The sequence below is a fragment of the Lissotriton vulgaris genome, chromosome 3_1, assembly GCF_964263255.1.
Source record: "Lissotriton vulgaris chromosome 3_1, aLisVul1.2, whole genome shotgun sequence".
Lineage (NCBI taxonomy): Eukaryota > Metazoa > Chordata > Amphibia > Caudata > Salamandridae > Lissotriton > Lissotriton vulgaris.
This window is the reverse complement of record NC_141689.1, coordinates 1,986,309,263-1,986,336,607: the sequence shown is the minus strand read 5'-3', so window position 1 is coordinate 1,986,336,607 and position 27,345 is coordinate 1,986,309,263.

Here is a 27,345-nt window from a genome sequence, read left to right as displayed (position 1 = left end):
ATCAGCTGAAACCAGGAGATCTTGTGGTTATCAGGAATTTCGCGAGGACGAAGAACCTTCAGCCGAGATTTGTCGGCCCCTTCCAAGTCCTGCTCGTAACAAGAACAGCAGTTCGTGTGGCTGGCCGCAAGCATTGGGTGCATGCATCCCATGTAAAGCGTGTACCTTTGCCACTTCCTTACGACGACTGGGTGAAGAAGGGAATTGGTTCCTCCGAATTTGAAAGCACGCCAAAATTCATCCCTTTCAGCGATGCCGAATTGATCACGGACACTCCAAGCTCTGACTCTCCTTCAGAAAAGACTCCTTTGAACTCTGAACATTTGTCCCCTGCATCAGAAAAAACTCTGTCATCTGTGAACTTGAACACTGCAACAGCTACCAGTGAAACGCTATTTGCTGATCAGACAGTACCTGCGAAGCAAAGATATAATTTACGAAACCGTAAAATGGACAAATAAAGCAGGCAACTGCCTATTGTGATATTTTGAAATTTTGAACTTTTGCCTTCAGCCAGGAAGTTTGCTATTGTTTTATTGTTTTTAAAATTGCCTTGCCGTCTGGGTAGCCGTAGGGTCGTGGCTGTGTGCCTAGTTGAATTTGCAGGGGTCTGACACAAGGTCGATCTTTCTGTTGGTTCTGGGAACTCCCAGGGCTGATAGAGGCATTTTTATCTACGTACACATCATCAGTGGTCGCGAGCGGATTGTAGAAGATGGAGCTTCCTGCGCTGCAACGAGAAAATGTGATTTATGTTCGCAGAAACAGACTTTACAGAATCCTTCACAGCAAATGCTTTTTGATGCAATGTGCCATTACATTCTTGATTGTTTTGATAACGTTGGTGGGTGGAATCGTTTTCAGTATAAATTTGATTTTTGTGCCAGTTACTACAGTACCTCCCCTTGATCCTGCTACTTCTACTATTTCTTCTATACACTCTTTTCATTCGTTTCCCGAACATGAGCAAGCCCGACGCTCAGAATTCATTAACAACACTTTTGTACAGCTCTTGCACCAACACCAACTGGTAGTTAACACTACAGACTGCTGGGTGTGTGGCTTGATACCCCACACTATGGATAAAGGTATTCCTTATCTGGTTTTGCCTTTCAGCTACAATGGATCATTTCAGGCCCTTCAAACCATCTTTGCTTATGCCCTTGAAACTTATCCTCCACGTCCACCACGTTCCACTAAATATAACTCTGCCAACAAAGCTTTAGTCCAGGGAATTATTGACATGATCAAGGACGTCAATAATACTCCATCATACCCTAGAGACGAATTGCGAGTGTATTTAAGTTGGAATACTTCATAGTATCGCCTTAGTTTAGGAGAAAGCAAGCGTAAAAGCTCAACTCCAATCTGGGTCGTACCTCACCGAGGTCAGGTCTGTTTGCAAGGGAATGGGAGAAATCCGAGAGCTCAGCTAGGGAGGAGTGAGTGCGTAGAGACTTATGTGTTTCCGGCTAACTCTTCCCCTGCCTTTCTTACTGCTAGGGGTACATACTTCATCTGTCGAGATAGAGCTTATACATGGTTGCCTGCCGACTTTTCAGGATCATGCTATATTGCTCGATTGTTGCCTCCGACATACACTGCTTCATCTGATTACCACAGAACCAGAGTAGCGAGAGGTGTCTTCAGCAAGGAAGATACTGCTGGTCAGGAAGCTGGAGACTTCTTCAAAGGCTTCCTTCCGTTCTGGGGGCCTATGGCCAATAGTAGAAACATACGTCAGCTAACACGGGTAGTTGAATCTACTATTACCGAAACTGCTGGTGCCCTTAGCAATTTGACAGCTGAGCTTCAGGCGGATAGACTCATGACGTTGCAGAACCGTATGGTTTTAGACGTTATCCTTGCAGATCGAGGTGGGGTATGCAGAATGATCCAATCGAGCTGCTGTGTCTTTATTCCTAATAATGCTCCAACAGTATATGAGGCGATCTCTAAGCTACACAAGATTTCCGACTCTATTCACGTAGACAAGGGAAACTGGTCCTTCATGGAGTGGTTATGGACTCTGATCTCAGCGTGGGGATGGAAGGTTCTAATGGTCATTGGTGTCATCTTAGTATTCCTGTTCTCATGTTGCCTGATTATCCAGTGTGGTCCTGCTCTGTGTAATCTTTGTGCTGCAACTTGTTTTAGAAAACCACCTGCGTTTGGAGAAAAGGCACGAGAAAGGATGATGATACAACAGCATGTCACTGACCTGATGAGCATAGAATTAGACTCTGACATAGACTGAGTAATTGCCTATGTAAGGGCAAAAGGAGGGTCTGAGGTTCCGTGACGATTTGAACCCGTGTTTTCAATATTGTCGGAAATACATAATATTGGTATCAGCGAACCGCAAATGATCCATTTAGCATATCCTGGTGTTTTCGCTACGCTACGAGCAAGAGCACTCCTTTTATAAACACATTTCTGATCTACCCACGGCATCCATCTTAGATCATGGCCGCCATTTTGTGTTTCTTGCCCTCACATACGCAATAACCTCTGATCACTTCATTTCAATTAAGGACACGTAGCCTTAGCCGGAGATTCACCTCTTACATGACACGTGCACCTTAAACCAGATCACGCTGTAGCTGCATGACTCGACAAAGACTGCCTCCTCTGCCCGAGGCCAGTCCTGCCAAACTGGTCTTCGTGTCCATTGTCCTGATCACGATTAGGCGGCCGAAGCCGGTAGCCTTGCCCATTTACAACCCACAAACATCCCTTATCCTGCTTTTCTATCTTCTGCACCTGGCTCTGCTCCTTTCCTTCTGGGCCTTTATTAGGGGGAGGTAACGAAATTTACGATGAGGCGGTCCGGGTCTTGAATGAAAAGTTGACATGAGATTATGATGGAAAAGTGGGAACCCCTCGTTCGTAATGTTTTGACATCAGATATTGTCGACGATTCCTGTGTACACCAAATATTTATTGTTTATGACACAAAGGTTTGGGAATGTACTAACATGTGAAGAATTCGCCTAAAGGCCAAAATTTAGTATATAAGGAGCAACCCTCTTTGTACAATTCGAACAGGCTCCTAGTTACTGCCCATGCGTAGTTTCTGTGACTTCTGTGTCCCTGCAGTAATAAACCTTTGGTCTTTGACGCCACCATCGAGAAGCCCGTGTTTCTGTTCATTTGTGCACCAAGGCAGGTGGAACTCCGGGGTCTTTGGGTGTTGTTCCCTGACACCTCTGGACGGAACCAAAAAGTCCAGAACTCCACGTTCCTTCCCTACACAGCTCTTTTCCTCCAATACCACTAAAACGGCAGGAGTAGCTATCTTGGTATATAAATCCTTTAAGGGTGAAGTACTACACACATTTATAGAGCAGAAGGGGAGACTGCTAGCATACAGATTTAAATTGGGGACTCTACAGTTCACAATAGGGTCGGTTTACAGCCCAAACGAGCGCCAAGATCGTTTCCTCCACGCTGCACTGGTAGATGTCACAGCGTCACCAGACAGACATATCATTCTAGGGGGGGACTTGAACCTGGTGTTTGATTCTTCGCTGGACAGGTCAGCGCAGCGTTATCCACAGACTGGGGAACTGTCGAACACTCTGAAAACACAATTAGCTGACTTAGGTATGCACGATCTCTGGCGGGGATTCCATCCCACAGATAGGGACTACTCTTATTATTCACATGCACATAGAACATACGCTAGGCTGGACTATTTGCTGGTCTCGAGCCCGGTCAGGGACATGGCCACTGCCTCAGAGATAGGGGTCATCTCCCTTTCGGATCACGCACCGGTCACGGGGACCTTCCTTCCCCCGTCGACCCCAGTTCAGCGTGGAGTCTGGCGTCTTCGAGACACTCTTTTACACAAAAAGGTTGTGGTACAGCGTATAACCGAGGCAGTGACAGAATTTCAACTACATAACTCTAACCCCAACACCACATTAGCGACTCAATGGGGGCACTGAAGGCGGTTCTGCGGGGAGAATTCATATCGATATCTTCCGCCGAAAATAAAGAGAGAAAAGCTAAGAGGGAGGAACTCACACAAAAGGTCAGGGAACTGGAGCAGGTGCATCAGAGAACGGGGGCCCCCAGGATCTGGAAACAGCTGAAGGCAGCGAGGAAACTCCTGTCATCACTGGACCTTGACAGAGCTGAATATGCGGCTCTCCGTCTAAAACACGCATATTATACGGGGGGGATCGCTGTGGCCGGTTACTGGCGGCGAAGCTCAGAATCGCACATCAATGCCGTCAAGTTAAAGAACTTGCGGTGGCGGAAGGACACTCAGTAACGGAGACCGTCGAAATAGCCGACACTTTCCGACAGTTCTACTCTGAGCTATACGCGGAGGATAGCGGGACAATAGGTGAACCTGACGAGTATCTGGATTCGGTGACTCTCCCATCCCTGGCTCAGATACAAACTGACTACCTGGACCGTGAGATCAGGATAGAGGAGGTTATTGCAGCGATTGCTAGGCTGAAACTCGGGAAAGCCCCGGGACCAGATGGATACACCACCCTTTTCTATAGAACATTCTGCACGAGTTTAGCTCCCATACAGACCAAGCTGTTTAACTCCTTCGACGGCCCCGGTGCTATCCCGCCAGATCTCCTTCAAGCCACAGTGTCAGTAATACCTAAACCTGGAAAGGACAGGGCTCAATGTAGCTCGTATAGGCTGATTTCCCTCCTAAATGTCGACCTAAAGATCTACACGGGAATCCTTGCTGCGAGATTGGCGCAGTATCTTCCCGGGCTGATTGAACCGGACCAGTCCGGTTTTATACCCGGCAGGCAAACGGTGGATAACACCAAGAGGATAGTGCATATACTGGAAAAAGCTTCACGGATCCCGGGAGAGAGGATGCTCCTTTCTGTCGACGCCGAAAAAGCGTTTGACCGGGTGCATTGGCCGTATTTGGAACGGGTGATGGCCCGAATGGGTATAGGGGAGAAATTTAGATGCATGGTATTCAACTGTTACAAATTCCCGTCAGCAACGGTGCGTGTCAATGGCTGTAGCTCGAAGCGCTTCTATATTGAACGTGGCACGAGGCAGGGGTGCCCACTATCCCCTCTCCTTTTCGCTCTCTACATGGAGCCCTTCGCTCAGAGAGTGAGACAAAACCCAGATGCAACCGGAGTGCGGATGGGAGGTTATACCCACACGGTTAGCCTCTATGCGGATGATGTCATTTTCACACTAGAGGACCCGCAGCGGGCTTTACCCGCGTGTATGGAAGAGCTCGAGGCTTTCGCGGGAGCGGCTGGGTTTTGGATGAACATGGGGAAGTCCACGGCGTCGGATATCTCCCTGACACCTGGGACGAGACGAGACTTGCAGAGGCGTTTCCCGCTAAGGTGGTCAAGAGACCACGTGCCTTACTTGGGCATCCTGCTGGCTCCCACGCTGCCGGCGATGGTAGCGGTCAATTACGAGGCGCTAAGCAAGAAAGTGAAAGAGGAGCTGGGGAGGTGGAACAAGGGGACGATATCATGGCTTGGCAGAATAGCGGCACTTAAGATGACGGTATTGGCACAGATCCTGTATCTCTTCCGTGCGCTTCCGCTACAGACCCCTAAGGGCTGGACACGGATGATGCAGACGGCACTATCTCAATTCGTCTGGCGGGGCCGCAAACCCCGAATGAAGGGGCATTGACAACTCTAGCGCCGGAGGCGGGGGGACTGGGGGTCCCTGATCTTCACAAATACTACCAGGCGGCACAGTTGAGATACCTGGTGGAATGGAGCAGATGGGAGTCAGATAAGCATTGGCTCTTCCAGGACCAAGCAGTGGCGGGCCGGCCCCTGCGGGAGATACCATTCCTGCGCAGGCCGCACCGTCCCCCGAATCTCTACGCCTCTTATATCACGAGGGTGCCTCTGAGGGTATGGGATGCTACTAATGCACTTTTAGAGCTCACCACATTCCCCTCTCCGTTCACCCCTATTGTGGACAACCCAGACTTAACACCGGGGACAGAACCGGGAGCCTTCACACACTGGCGAGAGAAAGGATGTAGGGCACTTTTTCATGTATATGGAGAGGATGGGATCCTCCCTTTTGCTGACCTCAAGGAGAATTACCAATTGGCCGAGGCAGATAGGATGCGATACTGGCAGGTCAGACATTGGGCACTGCAACCGCAGGTGCGGGAGGCTGCGGACAGGAACCTGCTCCCTTATGAGAGATGGCTTGCGACACGTACATCCGATGCTAAACTCATATCTGACCTATACAAGATGCTACAACCTCCACCCACACATTTCTATAACCCCGGTAGAGCGAGATGGAACAGGGAACTAGGGAGAACGCTTAGCCACAAGGAATGGGAGCAAATCTCATACCGAGCGCGACATTCTGCTTATCATGTGGGGCTCACAAAAACCTTCACCAAGGTGTCAACGTACTGGTACCATACCCCTGAGCGCTTGCACGAAATGAACAGGCTCATAGACACTGCATGTTGGCGCAACTGCGGGCACACTGGGACACTGACGCACATTTTATGGGACTGCCCACTGTTACAGGCCTACTGGAAAGAGGTGATCGACGAGATAGATAAATGTTTTGAGATAGATTTACCCCGCCTCCCGGCATATACCCTGCTGGGCCTCCCCAATGCCTTAATGTACCCGTTGAAATCCCGGAGAGGGAGACACATTGCCATCGCGCTGGGCTCAGCGGTACAGAACATTCTAATACACTGGCGCACCTACACCATTCCCTCAATCACGGGCTGGCTACATAGGCTGTGGCACGTACTGGGGATGGAAAAGATTTCGCTCACACTGGCTGGGGAGGTTGATCAATTCGAAGAGCTGTGGCTACCTTTCCATACATTACTAGCCACCGAATTCAAGGAGCTTACGTGCCCTAGATATCTGAGGCTCCTGAGGCTTACACCACCGATACCGTGAGCGGCCAGTAGGGAGAGGATGGGAACCTCGTTAGTAAGATGAGCATAGAGCGTGATGGGAGTTATGAGTGTCTGAGATCATTCTTGCGCAACACCGGACAGGGGGAGGAAGGTTTGGGGGTGGGAGGGACGAGGGTGGTTGTTGGGGAAGTTTGTTACTCTAAAAGAGGGGTACAGAGGGGTTGATATTTGCTTACAGATCACTATTCGGGTTTAATGCTCAAGACAGCAATCCGAGGCGGTCCTCACCTGGCTGGAACTGTTGCATTTTGCAAGTAGCGGTGAGCCCTGAAGAAAGCAACAATTTATTATGCCATTGACTGTCTATTATTGCCCGGTTTCTTTCTTACTTTTTTTCACTGCTGTACCACTGTACTTAATAAAAAACTTTAAACATAAATGTACTCTATTTTTCTAAATTTGTGTGGGATTTTTCTTGTGTTTTGTTTGCACTTTATTATTGTTTGTGTGCTGCATACATATTTACACATACCCTCTAAGTTAAGCCTGACTGCTTTTGTGCCATGCGAACAGAGGGTACAGCAAAGTTTAATTTAGTGACTTTTAGGGTTCACCCTGACAGGAACCATGACTGTTGTTTGAGGATTAATATCCTGCTCACAGGAAATGTATGTTTTTTAGTTTTATTTAAAATGTTTATGCTTTAATATGTATTATTATAAATGACATTTTAAATTCAAAACACATTGTAAAAAAGAATATAAACATGCATTCTAAAATGTGATTTTCTTTTGTAGTTATTTGACCCTATAGAATAGTTTTAACAAGACATAGATAAAGAAAGAAAATAAAGTGCGATGTGGAGCAGCGTAACTTTTTACCGACACATTTCTCCATTAAAATTGTTTATTTTTACACACTGGGAAGAATTTCTTGATAGATCCTTGCATCAATAATGAAATATAAGAGGGCGATTTTCTGCATATGGAGATTAATGGTGTAAGAGCATCACTGCCATTGTGAAAGACTTTTATTTTCCAGCACTTGAAGAAAGAAGAAATGCTGTGTTTAACATTTGTATTTGTTTTTGGAAGCTATATAGCCTGCAAATAAATTTAGCTTGGTATATTACCCAAACAAATCCTAGTTAGATTTCTTTCTTGTGAAATACGAGCTTTAAAGCAACTGGAAAACAGTCAATAAGAAGCATTTCACATGTACATAGATGTATATTTTCTGAAAAAAACTACATTTAAAGCGACGATATATTTAGGTGAAAATGACAGTTAAAACATACCATTTTTAATTAACAAAACTATTGCAATTCCCCAGTTATATTTATCAACAGTAATCATAACTCGTGCCCTGAATTAAGTATAACTGGCCTTCTTGCCATGCCCTGCTAATTACCTCAGGGTTACTCATGACATGTTCTATGATACAATTGATAACATTACGGCAACATCTGAAATTATATAATTGATTGACAATACTATGCATGGCATGGGAGTGACTTATGGTTACTTAGAGCACAAGTTATAGTTTTAAAGAATACAGACACACAGGTTGAAAGAGCCTTCACCCTTCTATTTTAGGGAATGGAGACATGCAAATAGTGGAGATTTACATTTAGGTGTAAGAGTAGATCTGCACGAGTAGATCTACTCACGTACATTTATCCCACCTCATGAAGAGATGAGTAGACGGCTCCTGGCAAGTCACCAGGGTGACAAGATGACTAGAGTGGAGGCAAGAAGCCGCTCAGTGGCTGAAGGAGGGAACCTCCTGGGGACTGACCTCTGAATAGGCTACTGTCAAGGCACCTCCAGTCACCAGGTCAGGACAAGCCATCTCCATACCATGCTGGGTGGCTGGTCGAATAGATGAGGGGCCGGTGGCTAGCCGACCAGTTGACTGGCCCGCTGAAGCAGCTAACTCTAACTCATGTCTCCCCCCAGGTTCTGTAATCCCCCACATTGTAGGGGCCTAATAGTTGAGGAAATATAACTTTTCAGGCAGGTCCAAGAGGAGAGGAAGCTTGTCTGGGGGCTTAACCTTTCTTAGCTCTTCAATCACCAGGAGGGGGGAAGGCGGCATACTTATCCGATGGACTGGGGGTGACAGTACATACCCTGGGCATGGTGGCTGCAGCCTGTGAAGGACCCTTGAGTTGTGGGCAGCAGAGACCGTACTCAATGTGAAGCCTAATGCCGGGGCAGGGTAGAGTCGGACCAGTGAAGAATATGGGGCTCCTGCTGACTGAGCAGTTCATCATAGACCCATGTAAGAGGCAGTAAAAACCATATTTTTCGCCTGGAAAGCCTGCCGCTCCAGGCACTAGGCAGGGCCACTTTTCCTACTTGGGCCAGGCGGGCATCAAACAGGCGTAGAATCTAATGCTCCTGCAGGCTGACCAGCTCCTGTAATCCCCCTGTTGGAGGCCCGGTCACCCAAGATGGGTGGTGACAGCCAGCAGACAGAACTGCTTCCCTACCCAGGCCAGGGTGAAACCCCACCTGCAAGGGTTTGCTAGGTTTCAAAATGGCAAAATGTTAGCTTGTCAGCTTCGTGTGGACAACAATAACACCAGTGTTGTTACATTCTCAAGACGATACAGACAATGGACAAATATGGGTATGCCAACTCAAGGAACCATGTCACCAGCCCAGCCTTCCTAATCTGAAATGCACCCAGGCCCAGTTTTAATAGAACTTCGTGCTCCACCAAGTATGTTCTATTTAAGACTATATTCATAACACTTATAATGTAACTACAATTTTCAGCCATGCTGATCAGATAGGGCTGTTTTGGTATGTGCTTCAAATCTCAAATTACTTTATCAAATGAAACATGCAAGTGATTGCATTGAATTGTTGATATAATTAGTTCCAAATGGCTTAATGCGAAACACATTAGGAGTAAATATTCACACGAGCCAACTTTTATTTGGTAAATGATTTCTTGCTTTTAACTTGTTATTCGTAGTGAATAATTATTTGTGATGTGTGTGTTGATCGGTCTTCTAGTTAATATTATGAATATTGTGTATATTGAAGAAGAGATACTAAAAGACTAACTTTCAATTGCGGTTGTGCAGGAACAACACATATTAACTATTGACATAAAGATACACTTTTTTTTCAAGCTAATCTTCTAGATATGGCAAATTGAGGCACGTGCGTTTTGCCTTATAAATGTATGTTTTATTGATAGAAAATGCCACCTGTAACTAGCTGCTACTGGTTAAAAGCAATGCAAGCCACACATCAAAGAATGAAATACTGCTTTGCAAAGAATAATTATGGAATATTATATCAGTTTCATTTGGTTACTGCATTATAATTAGGACATAGCTGACCTTGAGAAAAAGGCTACTCAGAAGACCCCTAATACCATCTAAAGATACGTGGAAGGAGCGCGTTTTTAGTAATCACGATCTGGAATATCTAATGCATATTAGTCTACATAAAGAAAGATGAAAACCCCGAAGGTCGTGTGCAAATCATTTTCAAGCATTGCATGTCACGACTACTATGTCTTTGCAGGCACAGTTGTGTTTTTTAATCAGTACATTGTAAAATTGTTCAACGTACTCACATTGTGCTCTGTAAACAGTCTAATAATGTACAAGTCCTTGAAAACAATGTAAGAAACGGCATATCCTATTGAAAAATATTCTAATGTATACAATAGTTCAAGGACAATATAACATGGATTGCATTCCTGAAGAAATACGAGTCAAATATGTTATCATTCTATAGGTGTGCCTGCAGGAGGGGTGAGTCAAGTTTAACGAAAATCTCATGTTTAAAAGAAGATTCTTTTGACAACTACATTTGATGTATATGCCATGTACTTTGCAAACAACAAGCTCCAATATAAACATATGCATGTTTACACTAAAAGAACTGTTACATCCAAACACCACCCACCATTTATAAAAAAAATATTTTAAGATCCAAAGAACTAGGTTTTTACCTACTGTATAATCGATTTTTCTTTTTTAAATGTGGTGAATCAGAGAACAATTTCTTTTAAACAAAATGAAGCCACAACAGTGAGCTCCCAATTCAAGCTGGGACACTCATCCTTAAAAGCAGATTCACAAAAAATATGTAATTGGTCATAAATTTATACCAAATAAACATTTTCGTTGTGCAAAATACAGTTCCTTTTGTAAAAAATAGACCCATAGTAGTGAAAAATACAATTATATTTTGGGGGATGCAATTTGGATAAGATTGACATTGACATTGTGCACACTACCATCCTTTCTGTACAGGATAAAACCGTGGCAGTACAACAAACAATTATATTCGTGCAAAAATGCAAATATATCTAGAGGGGAACCAAAGGATCACTTTGCATTATGGCATAGGCCCAATTGTAATACATTTTAAGTGAGAAACGGTCCTAATTCTAGTTAGAACACGAGTCCTTGAAACCTATTCCACAAAAAACATTTATTATACCCCAATGAACAAGCCTCAATGTTTCCAATCTATACCTCCAATACAATGAGCCACTGCGCTCTGCTGACCGCTCGTCAACAGCACACAAAACGTTCCCTACTGCATAGCACAATTATATATTATTGCACCCTAATATTACTGTCATGAGATCACTTCTACTGCAAACCTGTAGCAAACTAAAAACTGGCAGCAGCAATATTCTACGTGTGTAAAAGCATGTGCAAAATATAAATGAATGCAAAAAGTTTAATAGTGCATTTTGGCAAAAGGGATACTTTACTCTTTCTGTCCCTACTTGTCAATCAATCAATCAGGAGTTTTGTATAGCGCAGCTACTCACCTGTGAGGGTCTCAAGGCACTCGGGGGTGCTCCCTTTTAAAGCTCCCAAGTGCAGCGCTTAGTTTCTTACTTCGTTGGATTTAGTTGTTTGGCACAATCTGGAAGAAAGAATTCCTCCAGATCCAAGTTTCGTTTACCATCAAAATGCTAACCAAAAGCAATTAGAGGATTATTAGATCACTGAAGCATAGAGCTCAGAAATAGGATAAGATTGTAATGGCCAGAAGGGTTGTTGCAGAGAACGGGGACCAGGACCTGCAAGCTGCACCCAATCCGAAGTGGGCACTTCCACACAGATAGGCTCTAACTTATTGCTAGAGCCACTGGTTTTCCCCTTGCTCTGGATATCAGGTCGGTGCCACCTCACCTTCCCTAGTTTCTGGTTCCCGATGTCTCTACAGAGAAGGGGCACTAGAAAGCTTGGGAACCTGCTCCAGGGTTAGAGAGCTAATTTGCAGACTCTTGCAGTACCTGGTTACCTTGATTCTCTGCTCCAGGACTCACCAGCGACTAGGAGAAAGCCTCTCTCCGCTCCTCCAACTTAAGGCCTTTCGAATATAGCAGTGGGGTAAAGAAGCAAAAAGCCAGTTTGAAGACATGTTAAAAGAGAACTAATTCCCCAAGGCGGCAAGTCACACTCAGACCTAGCAGCGCCATTTTCGCAATGCCTGGAACATGGTCAGAGGCAGCTGGGATCTAACCCAGCTGCACCCTCACTGAATGACTGACAGACTAGAACTTTTTGAAAAAGATTGAGCAAAGTATGATCACCCTACAGCACACTGTCTGCTAAGGAATTGTGCAAAGTTTGTTTGAGTCTTAGCTCCCCACTGCTTTCTCTGCTGCCATAACTCGAATGCCGCAGCCGAAATTTCTGATCCTCTCCTGCTTCTTTCAAACACCATGGCCTAACGTCAACCCCTGCTGCTATTGCACCCTGACTGCCATTGGGGGCGTAACAGCTCACAGAACCCGCAGGTTCAGCAAAGTTTGTTGGAGACCACTGCCACCGGTCCTTCTTGGTGGACTCAGCTGGGCTTTTTGGTAGGCATTCAGTGGGGCCGCTTGGACTTTGAGGTGAGGGCAACTTTATTGGGGGCCCCCATGTGCACAGCTACAGCTGCGTGTAACAGTGCTTGCTGCATGATTTCTCTGGCGTCTATGGCCGTGCCTCCTCCACAGCAACTCAAGAATTGGGGAACAAGCAAACAGAATGTTATATGACATTTCCATTAATGCACATTTATGTCAGGCAGAATATCATGAACTTGACTTGGTTCTTAAAATAAACTGGAGCTTTTGGTGAATGTGGTACACAGTTCACATGGAATGCCGCGGCAGGACAACAGGTTCGCTACAGGTCCAAATCGAAAGTCTTGGTCAAAAACCTCTGCCAGGTGATTCCATGGAGTATTTAGGGCAACTAGCCAGTTAATGCTGAAAGAGGGAATCCCCCTCAAACATATATAGCACCTTAGTGTGTGCAACACATTTTTACTAATTACACTTTCACTTAAAAATAAGACTTCACTATTACCTATTTATTGGTCCTGAGGAAAGCCGGATTCAAAAATAAAGGCCTGGCTGAAACATGTAGGCCACTCTTGGATGCAGGAGGTCATAATCTATACTCCTATACATCCATCAGCCTTTTTTAATGCTAATAGAGGCCCACTTATTAAAGTACTGATTACCCTTGGGTACTGGGACCACTGTATAGCTTTTAATCTTCACCTTCACGCCACTACTCTGCACACTCAGTTACATACCTGCTCCGCTGTATTCAGGCGTCGAAGGCGCCGGGACACATTCGGTGTCACTGGGTGGGCCCGATAATGAAGCATGCCACCAACCAGGTTGGTGGGTGAGGGGTTCATGATCAAACCAAATGGTTTACCCCTTAACATACAAATCTGAGTCTATTCACAATATAGGCTAGTCCTTATTGATAATACATATAATCCCTGGGGATACAGACTAGCTACCTAGTCCTCTCTCTCTTTTTGACCAACGGCTTTTTGTGAGATTCCATTCTGCCCATACTTGGGAAAAACCTTTATCTGATTAATCTTGAAGACAATTAACAATTGATCTATACAATACCACTTAAGTTTACTTCGTTATGTAATTAGAATCAACTTGTGTACTTTTATTGTGGATTATTTCATCAATATATGAATCAAACACGATTCCTAAAGTGCCTTTAATAACCCACCAGGGTATCCAGGTACTGAGAGCCGTGCACTCAGGTTGCATCAGTTAACCAGCCATGTCATGAGTACCTTTCAGAATTCCTGAGGTGAGGGTGAGGTCTGGAGCTGGATGGGGAGACTATTCCAGTAAGTCACTGCAAGGTAGGAGAAGGTGCGTCCTCCACTGTTGCTTCAGTGATTGTGGGCGGGGGGGTGGTGAGTGAAGTAGAGGGAGGTGGAAGCTTTGGCCATGGTTGATATATGCTGGTCCTTGATTGTGCAGCTCTTTGTAAGTGTTGGACAGCATCTTGAATTGGCATCTCTTGTCGATAGGGAGTCAGTGGAGGTTCTTGAGGTGTGGGGTGGTCAGGATGAGTCTAAATGCTGAATTCTGTATGGTCTGCAGTCTCTTTATGAGTTGGCTGGTAATTTCAGAGTAGAGTGTGTTGCCATAGTGACAAGGGCAGAGTGATAGTGCATCTGGTGCTGATTAGGATCCATTTAAAGACCTTTTGGAGCAAGCAAGAGGAAGGAAGCAGGAGGCATGGCCGGCAGCCGAAGGAAATGGCTGCCACTTTGTAGAGCTCCGGACCTCCGGGGGCTGAAATAGAAATCTGATGCATTTATCCTTGACTTTCCCACTGAAACTCGCCTGCAGGTGCATCGGAACTCTGCCCACACTCGTAGAGTGACTTGCCCAGCCTGCAACACCTTCTCCATAGCCTGTGATGGCACAATCCCATCTGTGGCCTATGACCACGCAGAGACCGAGGACTGGCATAGGTGTGCCGTCCAGCGCCAATGTGTGCAGGTGTGGGCCCATCAGCGCACAACGTAGTGCGCCCTGGGCTCCTGCACGAACATGCAAACCCCTCTACCGGGACATCCCAAAAAGTGAATGCAGCTTCAACCATGCAACAGGACCCCTGCAGAGCTGCGAGAAGAGGGGTCCCACTGGCTTGCTGCGTCCCATGGTGGAGATGAGTAACTGTCCACCTTGCCTATTCCAAGGTACAATCCGGTCAATAGGTTCCATTTTGTCACCGCAGCAACCCTTAATGAGACTATCATGCTCCGACTTAAACGCGCAGCCAACCCAGGAACTGCAGTGTGCTTTGATGGACCTTCTGTGCGCTAGGCCAGGGGTGTGAACACCGGCTTTGATCTGGGTGCTGCTCCTGGCATATAACCCAGCAGCGGATCACTCCGGCCTGGGGTTATCACAGGGTCCTTGAGCTGCAGTGGTACTGATGGGGGTGAACTAATGACCCACACCACGACTTGACAGGGATCCGGACCAGTAAATACTTTGAAGTTTGGACGACGTTGTCCTTTCCATCCGCGACCTGAACTCAGCTGGCTTAGGACCCTGGTCTGCAGCTCAACACAAAAAATCTACGCTTCGCACTCTGCTCTCGCCCCGGCTTCCACCCTATGCTCCAGTCCCACTCCAGAAACTACAGTGAGACGCAGGAAAACTGACAGATTGCGTGCGCCACCAGGTAACACGGTCAGGTGGCGGTGAATACTGCTTCTGTATGGTCAGTGCCCACGGGGGGTAGATGTGGGGGCAAGGCACGATGGAGGTCCGGTGTCAACGAGTGACCCAACAGAACAAATTGGAGAAATACGCCTACCCTAAGCCAGAGAGAGATGTGAATGATCGTACTGAGCCTGAGGCGGCCTCTGCTAAATAGACTACTCCAGGGAAAGGGATCTCGCTACAGGACATCTTGCCCACCCTATATATAAGGATCATACCTCTCTAGAATCCCACATCGACATTGTGACCACCGAACTCTCACTTATTCATGCAGATTTCAGAAATCTGAGTTCCCGTGTGACAGAAGTTGAATCAATAATGGCCACTTTGAATGTGGACATGGCCTCACTAAAGAAGCAAGTGCAACATCTGGAACTATACAACAAGACCATGGCAGTGAAGCTGGATGATCACAAAGGCTGCTCTCGCAGCAATAATGTATGCATAGTGGTAGGGCCAGAGGACACAGGAGGTCCTGCCCTGAATCTCTTCATGGAGGATCTTGTCAAGACTTAACTGCAAACCTGGGGTCTCTCTAATTAATTTTCAGTCGAACTAGCCCATCGGGTCCCCGGGGGCTGGCCCCGGCAGGGGGCGCCTCCACAGCCCATACTGGCACGCTTCTTTAATTTTCGCGACTGTGAACTTATCCTCCAGATGGTGAGAGATGCCCCGCCAATTTGATTTCAACAAAGTACAATATGCTATTTCCCCGATTACACCGTGGCGGTGGCCAAACAACAATGGAACCTTCTAGCGGTGAAAAAAGAACTCAGAAAACGTGTTCTCAAATATTCTGTGCTATTTCCAGCAAAATTAAGGGTAGAAGCAGATGGAAAAGCATGGTTCTTTACTAATCCAGAGGACGCACAGGACTGACTGGAGGAATGGCGTCAGGTCCAACATCAGGGAAGACCCGGTCAGAACAATGCGCAAAATCAATCAAGACAGCGATCCATGACTCAGATGGCGAACTCGTCGGAAACAGAAACTCGACCAGAGTAGGACTGAACTAGTCATGCTGGACACTTGCTATGTGAAAGGCTTTACGTGAACTACTACTCTTTAAAGCCGGATTGATGCCAGCAAACACAGATGCATGACGTTGGGGCACAGATGCACTGAGAAAGAAACTACTAGCCCCTTCAACGGCCCGAAGAGACGGGATATGATAGATGGGCAAATGACTGTCAATCCTTTTATAAGACTTTATGTGAGCAAGAGAACCCATGACATCTCACAAAATTTAATTTCATAATAGTTGCAAGGGTAATTAATTCCCTGTTTAGGCCAGAGGGACTAAATGAGGGCTCTATTCCCCCCACATAGGTACTGGGTAATGGGTATTAGGCACTCAGCACAGTTGGGGTGGTGGGAAGTTCAACAACTGTTTTGCATGGATGCAGAGTGGGTGGAGGGATTTGGGATTTTCTGGGAACTGTCATATTGTTTGACTGGTTTTCTTTTTATTTGTTCTTTGGTGCATGATCTATACACTCATACTATTCCTGCAATGTCTAACAGCAATCTGATTGGCACTGCGCAAGTGACACATTGGCCCCATGCTGAAGTTACATGAGCCCATAATACCTTGGGCCCCCTCCATACAGAATCTGCCAATCATCTCCTGGAATGTCAATGGTCTTCAAGATAAGCTGAAGAGGGGGCTAGTACTGCAAGAGACCCACTTGATGGATTCAGTCTGCAGAGCCCTAGATATGTGGGGTTTTAGATTGGCTGTCCACTCAGAATTCACATCTGGTTCGAGGAGAGTGGGAATCCTCCTGAAGAATCAATATCCGATCATAGTTAAGCACACATACACTGACGATCAGTGCCGTTTTGCGGCGATCTCGTGTCAGTGGGAAGGGAGTATCGTAAATATAGTTTCTGTCTACTTCCCGCCCGCGCTTCACTCCTCAGCTTTCCCGTCACTCAGCAAATTCCTTCTCTGACTGCAACAGGGCTATTTAATAATAGGAGGCAATTTCAATGCCACTTTGAAGGACACTTTAGATCGTAGGCAATAGGTATGGTGGACATGTGGCACTCCCATTTCCCCAAAACACAACAATATACTTACTACTTTGGGGGCACACAATAGCCGTTCCGGAATTGACTACATACTGGCACCTGCAGCTGAACTGGGAAATTTCCTAACAGTAACACATTTGCCAAGAGGCATTTCTAACCACTCCCCAGTTAGCACTCTCTACACTTGGCACTCCACAGCACAGAGCCGCTTATTCCCCATATATCCCGGATATTTGAAGTCCCCAGAGATTGGGAAGGGACTAACTGACGCTACCAAATATAACTTCACCAAAAACGCACCTTCCATCTCCTCCCCAACTGTCCTCTGGGAGGCATACAAAACAGTGCTTTGTGTGCAAGCAATCTAACTAATCATCTAACACAAGAGGGAGAAAGTCAGAACTGTAGAGACACTGGAACGGGAGGTGGAGGACCTAGAAAGAACCCACAGTGAGGACCCCTCTGATGCAAACGCCCACCTATTGCAGCTTAAGAAACAGGAGTATATGGAATTTCTTTGGGAGGTAGCGAAAACGCGACTCATAAAGACCCAACATACAATGTATGAAAGCAGGTACAAAACCGGCAAGCTCATGACCTGGCCCTACAAAAGAGAAAAGGCGAATAGGTGGATAACAGAACTTCAGCTCCCCATGGGCGGCACAACTCGAAATCCTCAGTACATAGTAGACCTATTAGCACAACATTTTCAACAGATCTATACCTCCACATTTATGGTCACGCAAACAGACGCGGAGGTGTTCATCCGAGATATTAAGCTCCCCAAACTGGAGGAAATAGAATCTCAATCCTTAGAGGTAGAGCTCTCAAGGAAGAAATCGCGCTGGCAATCAGCAAATTACAGTCGAGTAAAGCGGTAGGACCCAACTATGTTCCCATTGAGTGGTATGAGTGCAACGCGACAACACTCACACCATATATGGTGGGGATGTAGGAAGCCAGTTTGGAAAAAGGGGAACTGCCACGTGACCAGAGGACGGCAGTGATTGTGACCATCCACAAACCCCGCAAACCAGCACAGGGCTGTTCCTCCTACAAAACAATATCACTGATTAACGCTGAGGCTAAGATATTGGCAAAGGCCCTGGCCAACAGAATTATGCCACACCTAGCAATCTGGGTTTATGCCCGGGAGAAATAAGGCATTAAATCTCCGGTGCCTACGCAACATGTTGAGTTGTAGTCATACCATCCAATAAGAGGCTGTTGTGCTGTCCCTAGATGCCCGCATGGCCTTCGACACAGTCGAGTGGCCCTTCCTCTTTGCTGTTCTCCAAAAAACAGGATTCGGACCAAAATTTTGCTCCTTGGTCTGATTATTCTACACTGCACCTGTATCCCATGTAGTGGCCAATGGGCACAGATTGAGGGATATTTCACTACATTGTAGCACAAGACAGGGCTGACCACTGTCGCCCCTCCTTTTTTCCTTAGTGCTGGAACCTCTTGCTTCCTGGGTATGTCAAGACCCGGTCATCTGAGTACTTAAATGGACTGAGGACCAAGAGGACCGCATTTCATTATATGCAGACACTGTCCTTTTATACATGGCCTCTCCTAGACTCTCACTGTCCTGTTTGTTAGATATCTGTAGCTCCTATGGCGATACTCAGGATATCCGATTAATTGGACAAAATCGGTGCTCTACGTCCTGAAGGGCCCACCCCACTCCTCTCAGCCGGTTGTGAAGTAACGGTAGTGGAAGACACCTTTAAGTACTTGGGGATCCACATTACCCAAGACCTGAAAGTGTTTATGACCCTACATCTCCAAGCCCCTCTGAAACGACTGCAAAAAGATACTAAGCACTGACAATTGCTGCCTTTGTGGCTCCTAGGGAAAGCAGCCATTTTTAAAAGAATGGTGCTCCCCCGGTCCCACCTTTCCCAGCCCCCAAACTTACTTCCAGGCCACTGAGGCAGAAGTCACTAAACTCCTATAGGACAATAAACTGGCCCGCATAACTATGGTGAAATTACACCGCTCCAGGTATGATGGGGGCATCGCACACCTTGACATACAATATTACTATTGGGCTGTCTAACTAATAGTGGTGAACCAATGGATTCACGTCATCAACACAGACCCAGCCTATGCCCTTGATAGATTACAGCTTGGGGCGACAGGGCTACAAGGCGTACTCTATAACAAGACCCATCCCACGATGGGCCTGACAAACCATACACTTCAGATTTGGAAAACAGTGCACAAAAAGTAAGGTTATAGACAGGTTGGGAAGGCTGGACAAAAGTAAAGGATTTCACAATTGGGATCTCATGGGGATATCAAAGGAGGGTGACCTCTGGGGCAACTCCAGATGAGATACGAATTGGCTTCAACAGAGTACTTTTGATACCAACAGATTAAACACACTCTCGAATCAGCACTCCCCTTGGATACCACCCTGCCTGAGGCATCCCCACTAGAGTAATGACGGTTTATTTGGACAAAAGAACAATCTCCTTAACATATAAAAAAATTGTTAATAACATGTCAGGCCCGATGGGGAAGCTTAAACACAAATGGAAGGCATTACCTGGGCGATTTGGATGACACAGATTGGCAGGAGGCGCTGGCGTCCCCCAGAAAGTTAGCGATCCATCCTTTATCCTCCCTCCCCGCTTCCCACCACCGCCGCTAACCCCGCCCCTTCTTTCCTTCTGTACCCTCCCCGCTCCCGCCTCCCAGCTGCTCCGCCCCCCGCGCACTTCGCCATATATGGCGACCGTGTGAACGCGCAGCGGTCACGCGCAGCGGGCGCGCTGATTGTGCACCAAAGGCACGCCAAAGATAAGCCCGTCTACGCCCGTCCGCGCCTGGACCGCGCCCAGTACCAGGACCCCTGGCCCACGAGGACCCGGCCGACCCGCCTGACGTACACCGCCGCCACCCTCATCGCACTCAACACCGGCCAAACCCCAGGATGCTACCAAGCCACCCCACGACGCTCCCACGGACCCTTCAGCTGCCACGCCTGCAAGTTCACCTGCATCCGGACCTGCCCGCCACCAGCACCTGCCAAGCCGAACACCAGCAGCAACCACCTCAAGTGCATCCTCCTCAACACCCGCTCCGTCCACAGACACGCCATCGAACTCTGGAACCTCCTAGACACCACAGCCCCGGACGTTGCCTTCCTAACGGAGACCTGGCTGAACGCCTCTTCAGCGCCCGACATCGCCATCCCTGAGGGCCACAAGATCACCCGGAGGGACCGCACCGCCAACCAGATGGGAGGAGGCATCGCCATCATCCACAGGAACACCATCCGGATCACGACCAGCACCGACAACACCCTTACCACCGCCGAACACCTGCACTTCCAGATCCACACCGACCCGAAGACCACCCTCAGAGGCACCCTGATCTACCGACCTCCGGGACCACGCACTCAATTCAGCGAGGACATCGCCGACTTCGTCAGCCCGCATGCCCTCCCCTCCGCTGACTACATCCTCCTGGGGGACCTCAACTTCCACCTGGAGAACAACAACGACCGCAACACCAGCACCCTGCTCGACAACCTCACCAATCTTGGACTCAAGCAGCTGGTGTCCACCCCCACCCACCTCGCCGGACACACACTCGACGCTGTCTTCTCATCCAGCACTGACATCTCCTTCAGCCACGCCACAGAACTTCAATGGACGGACCACAGCTGTGTCCACTTCACCTTCAAAAGAACGACGACCCACCACCACCAGCAACACGTTGCCCGCAGAAGCTGGAACAAGATCACAGCCGACCAGCTCGCCACCTCCCTGAGCCAGCACCCTCCTGCCAGCTCGGCGAACCCCAGCCAGGCCGCCGACAACCTCACGAAGTGGATCAGCAACTGCGCGGACGAACTTGCCCCGCTGAGGACCCCGCCCAGCAGACCCGGCAGCAAGAAAGCCCCATGGTTCACCGACGAACTCAAGAGCTCCAAGAAGAACTGCCGAGCCCTCGAGAAAATCTGGAGAAGGGAACCAACACCGGACAACATGACCACCTTCAAGCTTGCCACCCGGAAGCACCACCAGCTGATCCGCGCCGCCAAGAAAACTGCATTCAAGGACCGGCTGGACAGCAACGCACACAACTGCAAGGAACTCTTCAACATCGTGAAAGAGCTATCCAACCCCAGCGCAGGAAACAACGACATCACCCCATCGCAAGACCTCTGCAACTCCCTCGCCTCCTACTTCCACAACAAGATCTCGGACATACACAACAGCTTCAGCACCCAACCAACGCACACCACGACCGAACCACCGCCCACCACCACCACCCTCCGCGCCTGGACTCCGATCAGCACCGAAGACACCGTCCACATGATGAACTCCGTCCACTCCGGATCTCCGACCGACCCCTGCCCTCACCACGTCTTCAACAAGGCCGACGCTGTCATCGCACCCCACCTGCGGGACATCATCAACACCTCCTTCGACACCGCCACCTTCCCTGAGAGCTGGAAGCACGCCGAACTCAGCGCTCTACTCAAGAAACCCACAGCTGACCCCACCGAACTCAAGAATTACCGCCCCATCTCGCTCCTCCCGTTTCCAGCCAAAGTCATCGAGAAGACCGTCAACAAGCAGCTGGCCGCCTTCCTCGAGACGAACGGATCCCTCGACCCCTCTCAGTCTGGCTTCCGAGCCAACCACAGCACCGAGACCGCCCTCATCGCTGCCACCGACGACATCCGAGCCCTGATGGACAACGGAGACACAGCGGCCCTCATCCTCCTAGACCTCTCCGCGGCATTCAACGCTGTCTGCCACCGCACCCTAGTACAGCGCCTCAGCAACGTTGGAATCCAGGAGAAGGCACTGGAATGGATCATCTCCTTCCTCGACGGAAGAACAGAGAGTCCGCCTACCCCCGTACAAGTCAGAGGCCTCCGAAGTCATCTGCGGCGTCCCTCAAGGATCCTCGCTGAGCCCCACCCTCTTCAACGTCTACATGAGCCCCCTCGCGGCCATCGCACGCCAACACAACCTCAACATAATCTCCTACGCCAACGACACCCAGCTGATCCTCTCCCTGACCAACGACCCCGCCGCCGCCGGGGCCAATCTGCACGAAGGGATGAAAGATGTAGCCGAGTGGATAACGACCAGCCGCCTGAAACTGAACTGACGGAGGTCCTCATCCTGGGCTCTTCCCCCTCCACCTGGGACGACTCCTGGTGGCCTCCCGCCCTGGGCACCGCACCCAAACCGACAGACCACGCACGCAACCTGGGCTTCATCCTGGACTCCTCCCTCTCCTTGACCAGGCAAGTCAACGCCGTCTCCTCGGCGTGCTTCAACATCCTACGCATGCTACGGAAGATCTTCTGGTGGATCCCCACCGAGACCAGGAAGACCGTCACCCAGGCCCTCGTCACCAGTCGACTGGACTACGGCAACGCCCTCTAGGCCGGTACCACCGCCAAGCTCCAGAAGAGACTCCAGCGGATCCAGAACGCCTCAGCCAGATTCATCCTCGACATCCCACGAACCAGCCACATCTCCGGAAATCTGAGAGACCTGCATTGGCTCCCCGTCAACAAAAGAATCACCTTCCGCCTCCTCACCCACGCACACAAAGCCCTACACGACCGAGGCCCGAGCTACCTCAACAACCGAATCAACTTCTACGCTCCCAAACGCCACCTCCGATCAGCCAACCACGCCCTCGCAGCCGTCCCCCGCATCCGAAGAGCGACAACAGGAGGAAGGTCCTTCTCCTACCTGGCCGCCAAGACCTGGAACTCCCTCCCGACCGACCTGCGCCTGACCCAAGACCACCTCTCCTTCAGGAAGAAGCTGAAGACCTGGCTGTTCGAGCAGTAACGGCGCCCCCCTCCCCCCAGCGCCTTGAGACCCTACGGGTAAGTAGTGCGCTCTATAAATGTCTTTGATTGATTGAACTATGTCTAGTACAACTCAAAATTCTTCACAGCATTTATTACATTAGGACTACCCTCTGGAAGATTGGTAATGCTGACAACCAGCTCTGTTTGCTGAAATGTGGGGAGGTTGGCAAATTTTTCCATACTATTTGGACATGTCCTGCAATGGTATCGTATCGAGAGTCAGTCATGTTCCTGATCACGAGGGTAAGTGGAAACCTAGGGGCATATTACCAAGCAATAGCGATAATTATCGCTATTGCTTGGTTAGAGACAAAAATTTACAGCTGAGCTACGGCGATTTATACCGCAAATAAACCTTGGTATTACCAAGGTTTACCGCAAATGCGAAAAAATCGCCGCAATGCATGAATATCGCTGAAAAGTCAGCGATATTAATGCATTATCGAGCTAATGCTCTTAGCCATGTTATCCACCTCCCATTGGATAACATGTCTAAGAACTGCTCAGGGCAGGTGTTAGCTTTTGGAGATATTCGCGCTTAGCGCAAATATCTCTAAAAATTGGTAATGGGAGATAGCGATGTTAGCGACTGTTTTCAGTAGCTAACATCTTGGCACGCCCACTTTGCATGTCATTAGTGATAAATATCACTGACATGAAAAGTGGGGCCCAAGATGGTCACTATCTCCTACTAGCTGTCGCTAACTGGTGTTAGCGTTAGCTAGGTAATAGGGAGATAATTTTATCTCCGCTTTCTTGGCTTTTAAAGCCAAAAAAGCGGAGATAAACCCCCTTGATAATATGCCCCCTAGTCCCCATGGAGCCCAAATGCTGTCTACTTAATATCTGGGATGCAACAGATTTAAATTCAACACTACAAACCTGGGCTACTCTAGGTATAAAGATAGCCAAGAGGAATATTGCAAGCCACTGGGGTGGGGTATCCACCCAAACTTAGCAGAATGGTGTAGAGACATGGACACTGTTACGGTGGCGGAAAAGACGGTGTATGTACATAGAGGGTGCCCCATAAAATGGATCAAAAATGGGGAAGATGGAATACCTATAGAGGAGATATTTGCGAACTGCCCTTCGTACCTCTAGAAAGTGAATACTTGGATATGACCAATATTGCTGATGGCAATGCCGTATAAGTCAAAGCTTGAGTGGAATGGTTTTTGTGATGTACACATAAGATTGCCAACATTGTATAAATGTAAGTGGACCATATCAATCATCTGTCACGTATATTAAGAAATACTGATTGTACCTTCTTATTTCTTGACATAAAAATAAAATAAAACAAAGAGTAAGGAAGCAGGCAGAGGAGGCTGCATTGATCTGGTTCTTAATGTTGGGTTTGCTGTCCAGGATCATGCTGAGCTTCATGGAGTGGGTGAGGGTCCTAGTTCAGTAGGCAGCCAGGAGTCATTCCACTAGGAGTTGTTATTCCCAAAGATTAGTACTCCTGTTTTGTCTGTGTTGAGTTTGAGGCAGTTGTCTTGCATCCAGTTGGTGATGCTGGTCATGCACAGGTAGAAGCTTGCTCTCATTGCAGATGTGTCTTCAGATAGAGAGAGGATGAGCTAAGTATTTTTTGTTGTTGTTTTTTATAGGTTTTATATAGCGCTGGCTAGACCCGGAGGTATCAGAGCGCTTTACATGAGCATCAGATCATAGTTACAGGTTACATCCTTACAAAGGTTACACAGTTATTAGAGCATGGAAACATAGTTACATGTAAGGTCAGGATGTACAATAAGCACAAATTGGTCATCCTGTAAGGTCAGGATGAACAATAAGCACAAATACGTAAGGGGAAAAGCAGGCAAGAGGAAAGGTTCATGGGAGGTGGAAGGAGCTGGGGAAGTAGACAGGTAATGAAGGCAGGAAAGAGGAGGGGAGGGTGAAGAATATCGCATGGAAAGAGGAGAGGAAGGGCGACGGGAACACAAACCGGTAGACGAGTCAAAGTAACGTCCAAAGTCCAGTATGCTGTGATCCCAGAGGAAGTGGTGGTACTCAGTCAAAATATCGAATCTTTAATTTCGACTTACACTTATATCGAGTTGCTAATATCGAAGGGACAGAATATCGATGTCCAGAATATCGATGGACAGAATATCGACCCTAAGGTAAGTAATATCGAAATTACTTATATCGATAGCATATATATCGATGTAAGTAATATCGACATTACTTATATCGATAGCATATATATCGATGTAAGTAATTTCGATTTTCTAATATGTGTTAGAAATTTTAGTTAAGTATTTAAATTAATTGTTATAATATGTGTATAATATTTTTTATATATAAAAGTAAATTATATGTTTTACTACCAGAGCAGGTTGTGGGTTTTTAGGGGAATAGGGCGGGAAGTAATTTATTTGTAATTAATTATTTATTTTTTAATGATTAATTTATTTTGTAATTAAATATTAATTGGCAATTAATTATTTTAATTGAATAATTGATTAATTAATTGATAATTTATGTATATTTATAAGTAAATTATATGTTTTACTACTGGAGCGGGTTGTGGGTTTATAGGGGAATAGGGTGGGAAGTAATTTAATTGTAATTAATTAAATAATTTTTAAGCATATTTTAATTTGTAATTAATTAATAACTGGTAATTAATTTTAATAATTGATAAATTAATATTTAATTGGTAATTCATATTTTTAATTGATAAAGTAATTATTTAATTGGTAATTTATTTAATTTTAAATTAAATGTTTTGTGTTACTACTGGAGCGTGTTGTCGGTTTATAGGGGAATAGGGTGGGAACTGATTTAATTACAAATAATTTATTATATTTTTATGTATATTTTATTTTTTAATTAAAAAATTATTTGCAATTAATTATTTCAATTGATTAAGTAATTATTTAATTGATATTTAATTTTAAATTAAATGTTATGTGATAGTACTGGAGCGTGTTGTGTGTTTATAGGGGAATAGGGTGGGGTGGGAATAGTAATATTTACCCTTACGCTATCCAACACTTTCACTACTGTTGCACCCTCTGGAGTGGGAATAGTAATTTTTACCCCTACGCTATCCAACACTTTCCCTACTGTTGCACCCTTTGGAGTGAGAATAGTAATTTTTACCCATCCGCTATCCAACGCTTTCCCTACTGTTGCACCCTCTGGAGTGGGAATAGTAATTTTTACCCCTACACTATCCAACACTTTCCCTACTGTTGCACCCTTTGGAGTGAGAATAGTAATTTTTACCCACCCGCTATCCAACGCTTTCCCTACTGTTGCACCCTCTGGAGTGGGAATAGTAATTTTTACCCCTACGCTATCCAACACTTTCCCTACTGTTGCACCCTCTGGAGTGAGAATAGTAATTTTTACCCACCCGCTATACAACGCTTTCCCTACTGTTGCACCCTCTGGAGTGGGAATAGTCATTTTTACCCCTACGCAATCCAAAACTTTCCCTACTGTTGCACCCTCTGGAGTGAGAATAATAATTTTTACCCACCCGCTATCCAACGCTTTCCCTACTGTTGCACCCTCTGGAGTGGGAATAGTAATTTATACCCCTACGCTATCCAACACTTTCTCTACTGTTGCACCCTCTGGAGGGAGAATAGTAATTTTTACCCTTCGTTATCCAACGCTTTCCCTACTGTTGCACCCTTTGGAGTGGGAATAGTAATTTTTACCCTTATGCTATCCAACACTTTCCCTACTGTTGCACCCTCTAAAGTGGGAATAGTAATTTTTATTCCTATGCTATCCAACGCTTTCCCTACTGTTGCACCCTTTGGAGTGGGAATAGTAATTTTTACCCTTACGCTATCCGACACTTTCCCTACTGTTGCTCCCTCTGGAGTGGGAATAGTAATTGTTACCCCTACGCTATCCAACACTTTCCCTACAGTTGCACCCTCTGGAGTGAGAATAGTAATTTTTACCCACCCGCTATCCAACGCTTTCCCTACTGTGGCACCCTCTGGAGTGGGAATAGTAATTTTTACCCCTACGCTATCCAGCACTTTCCCTA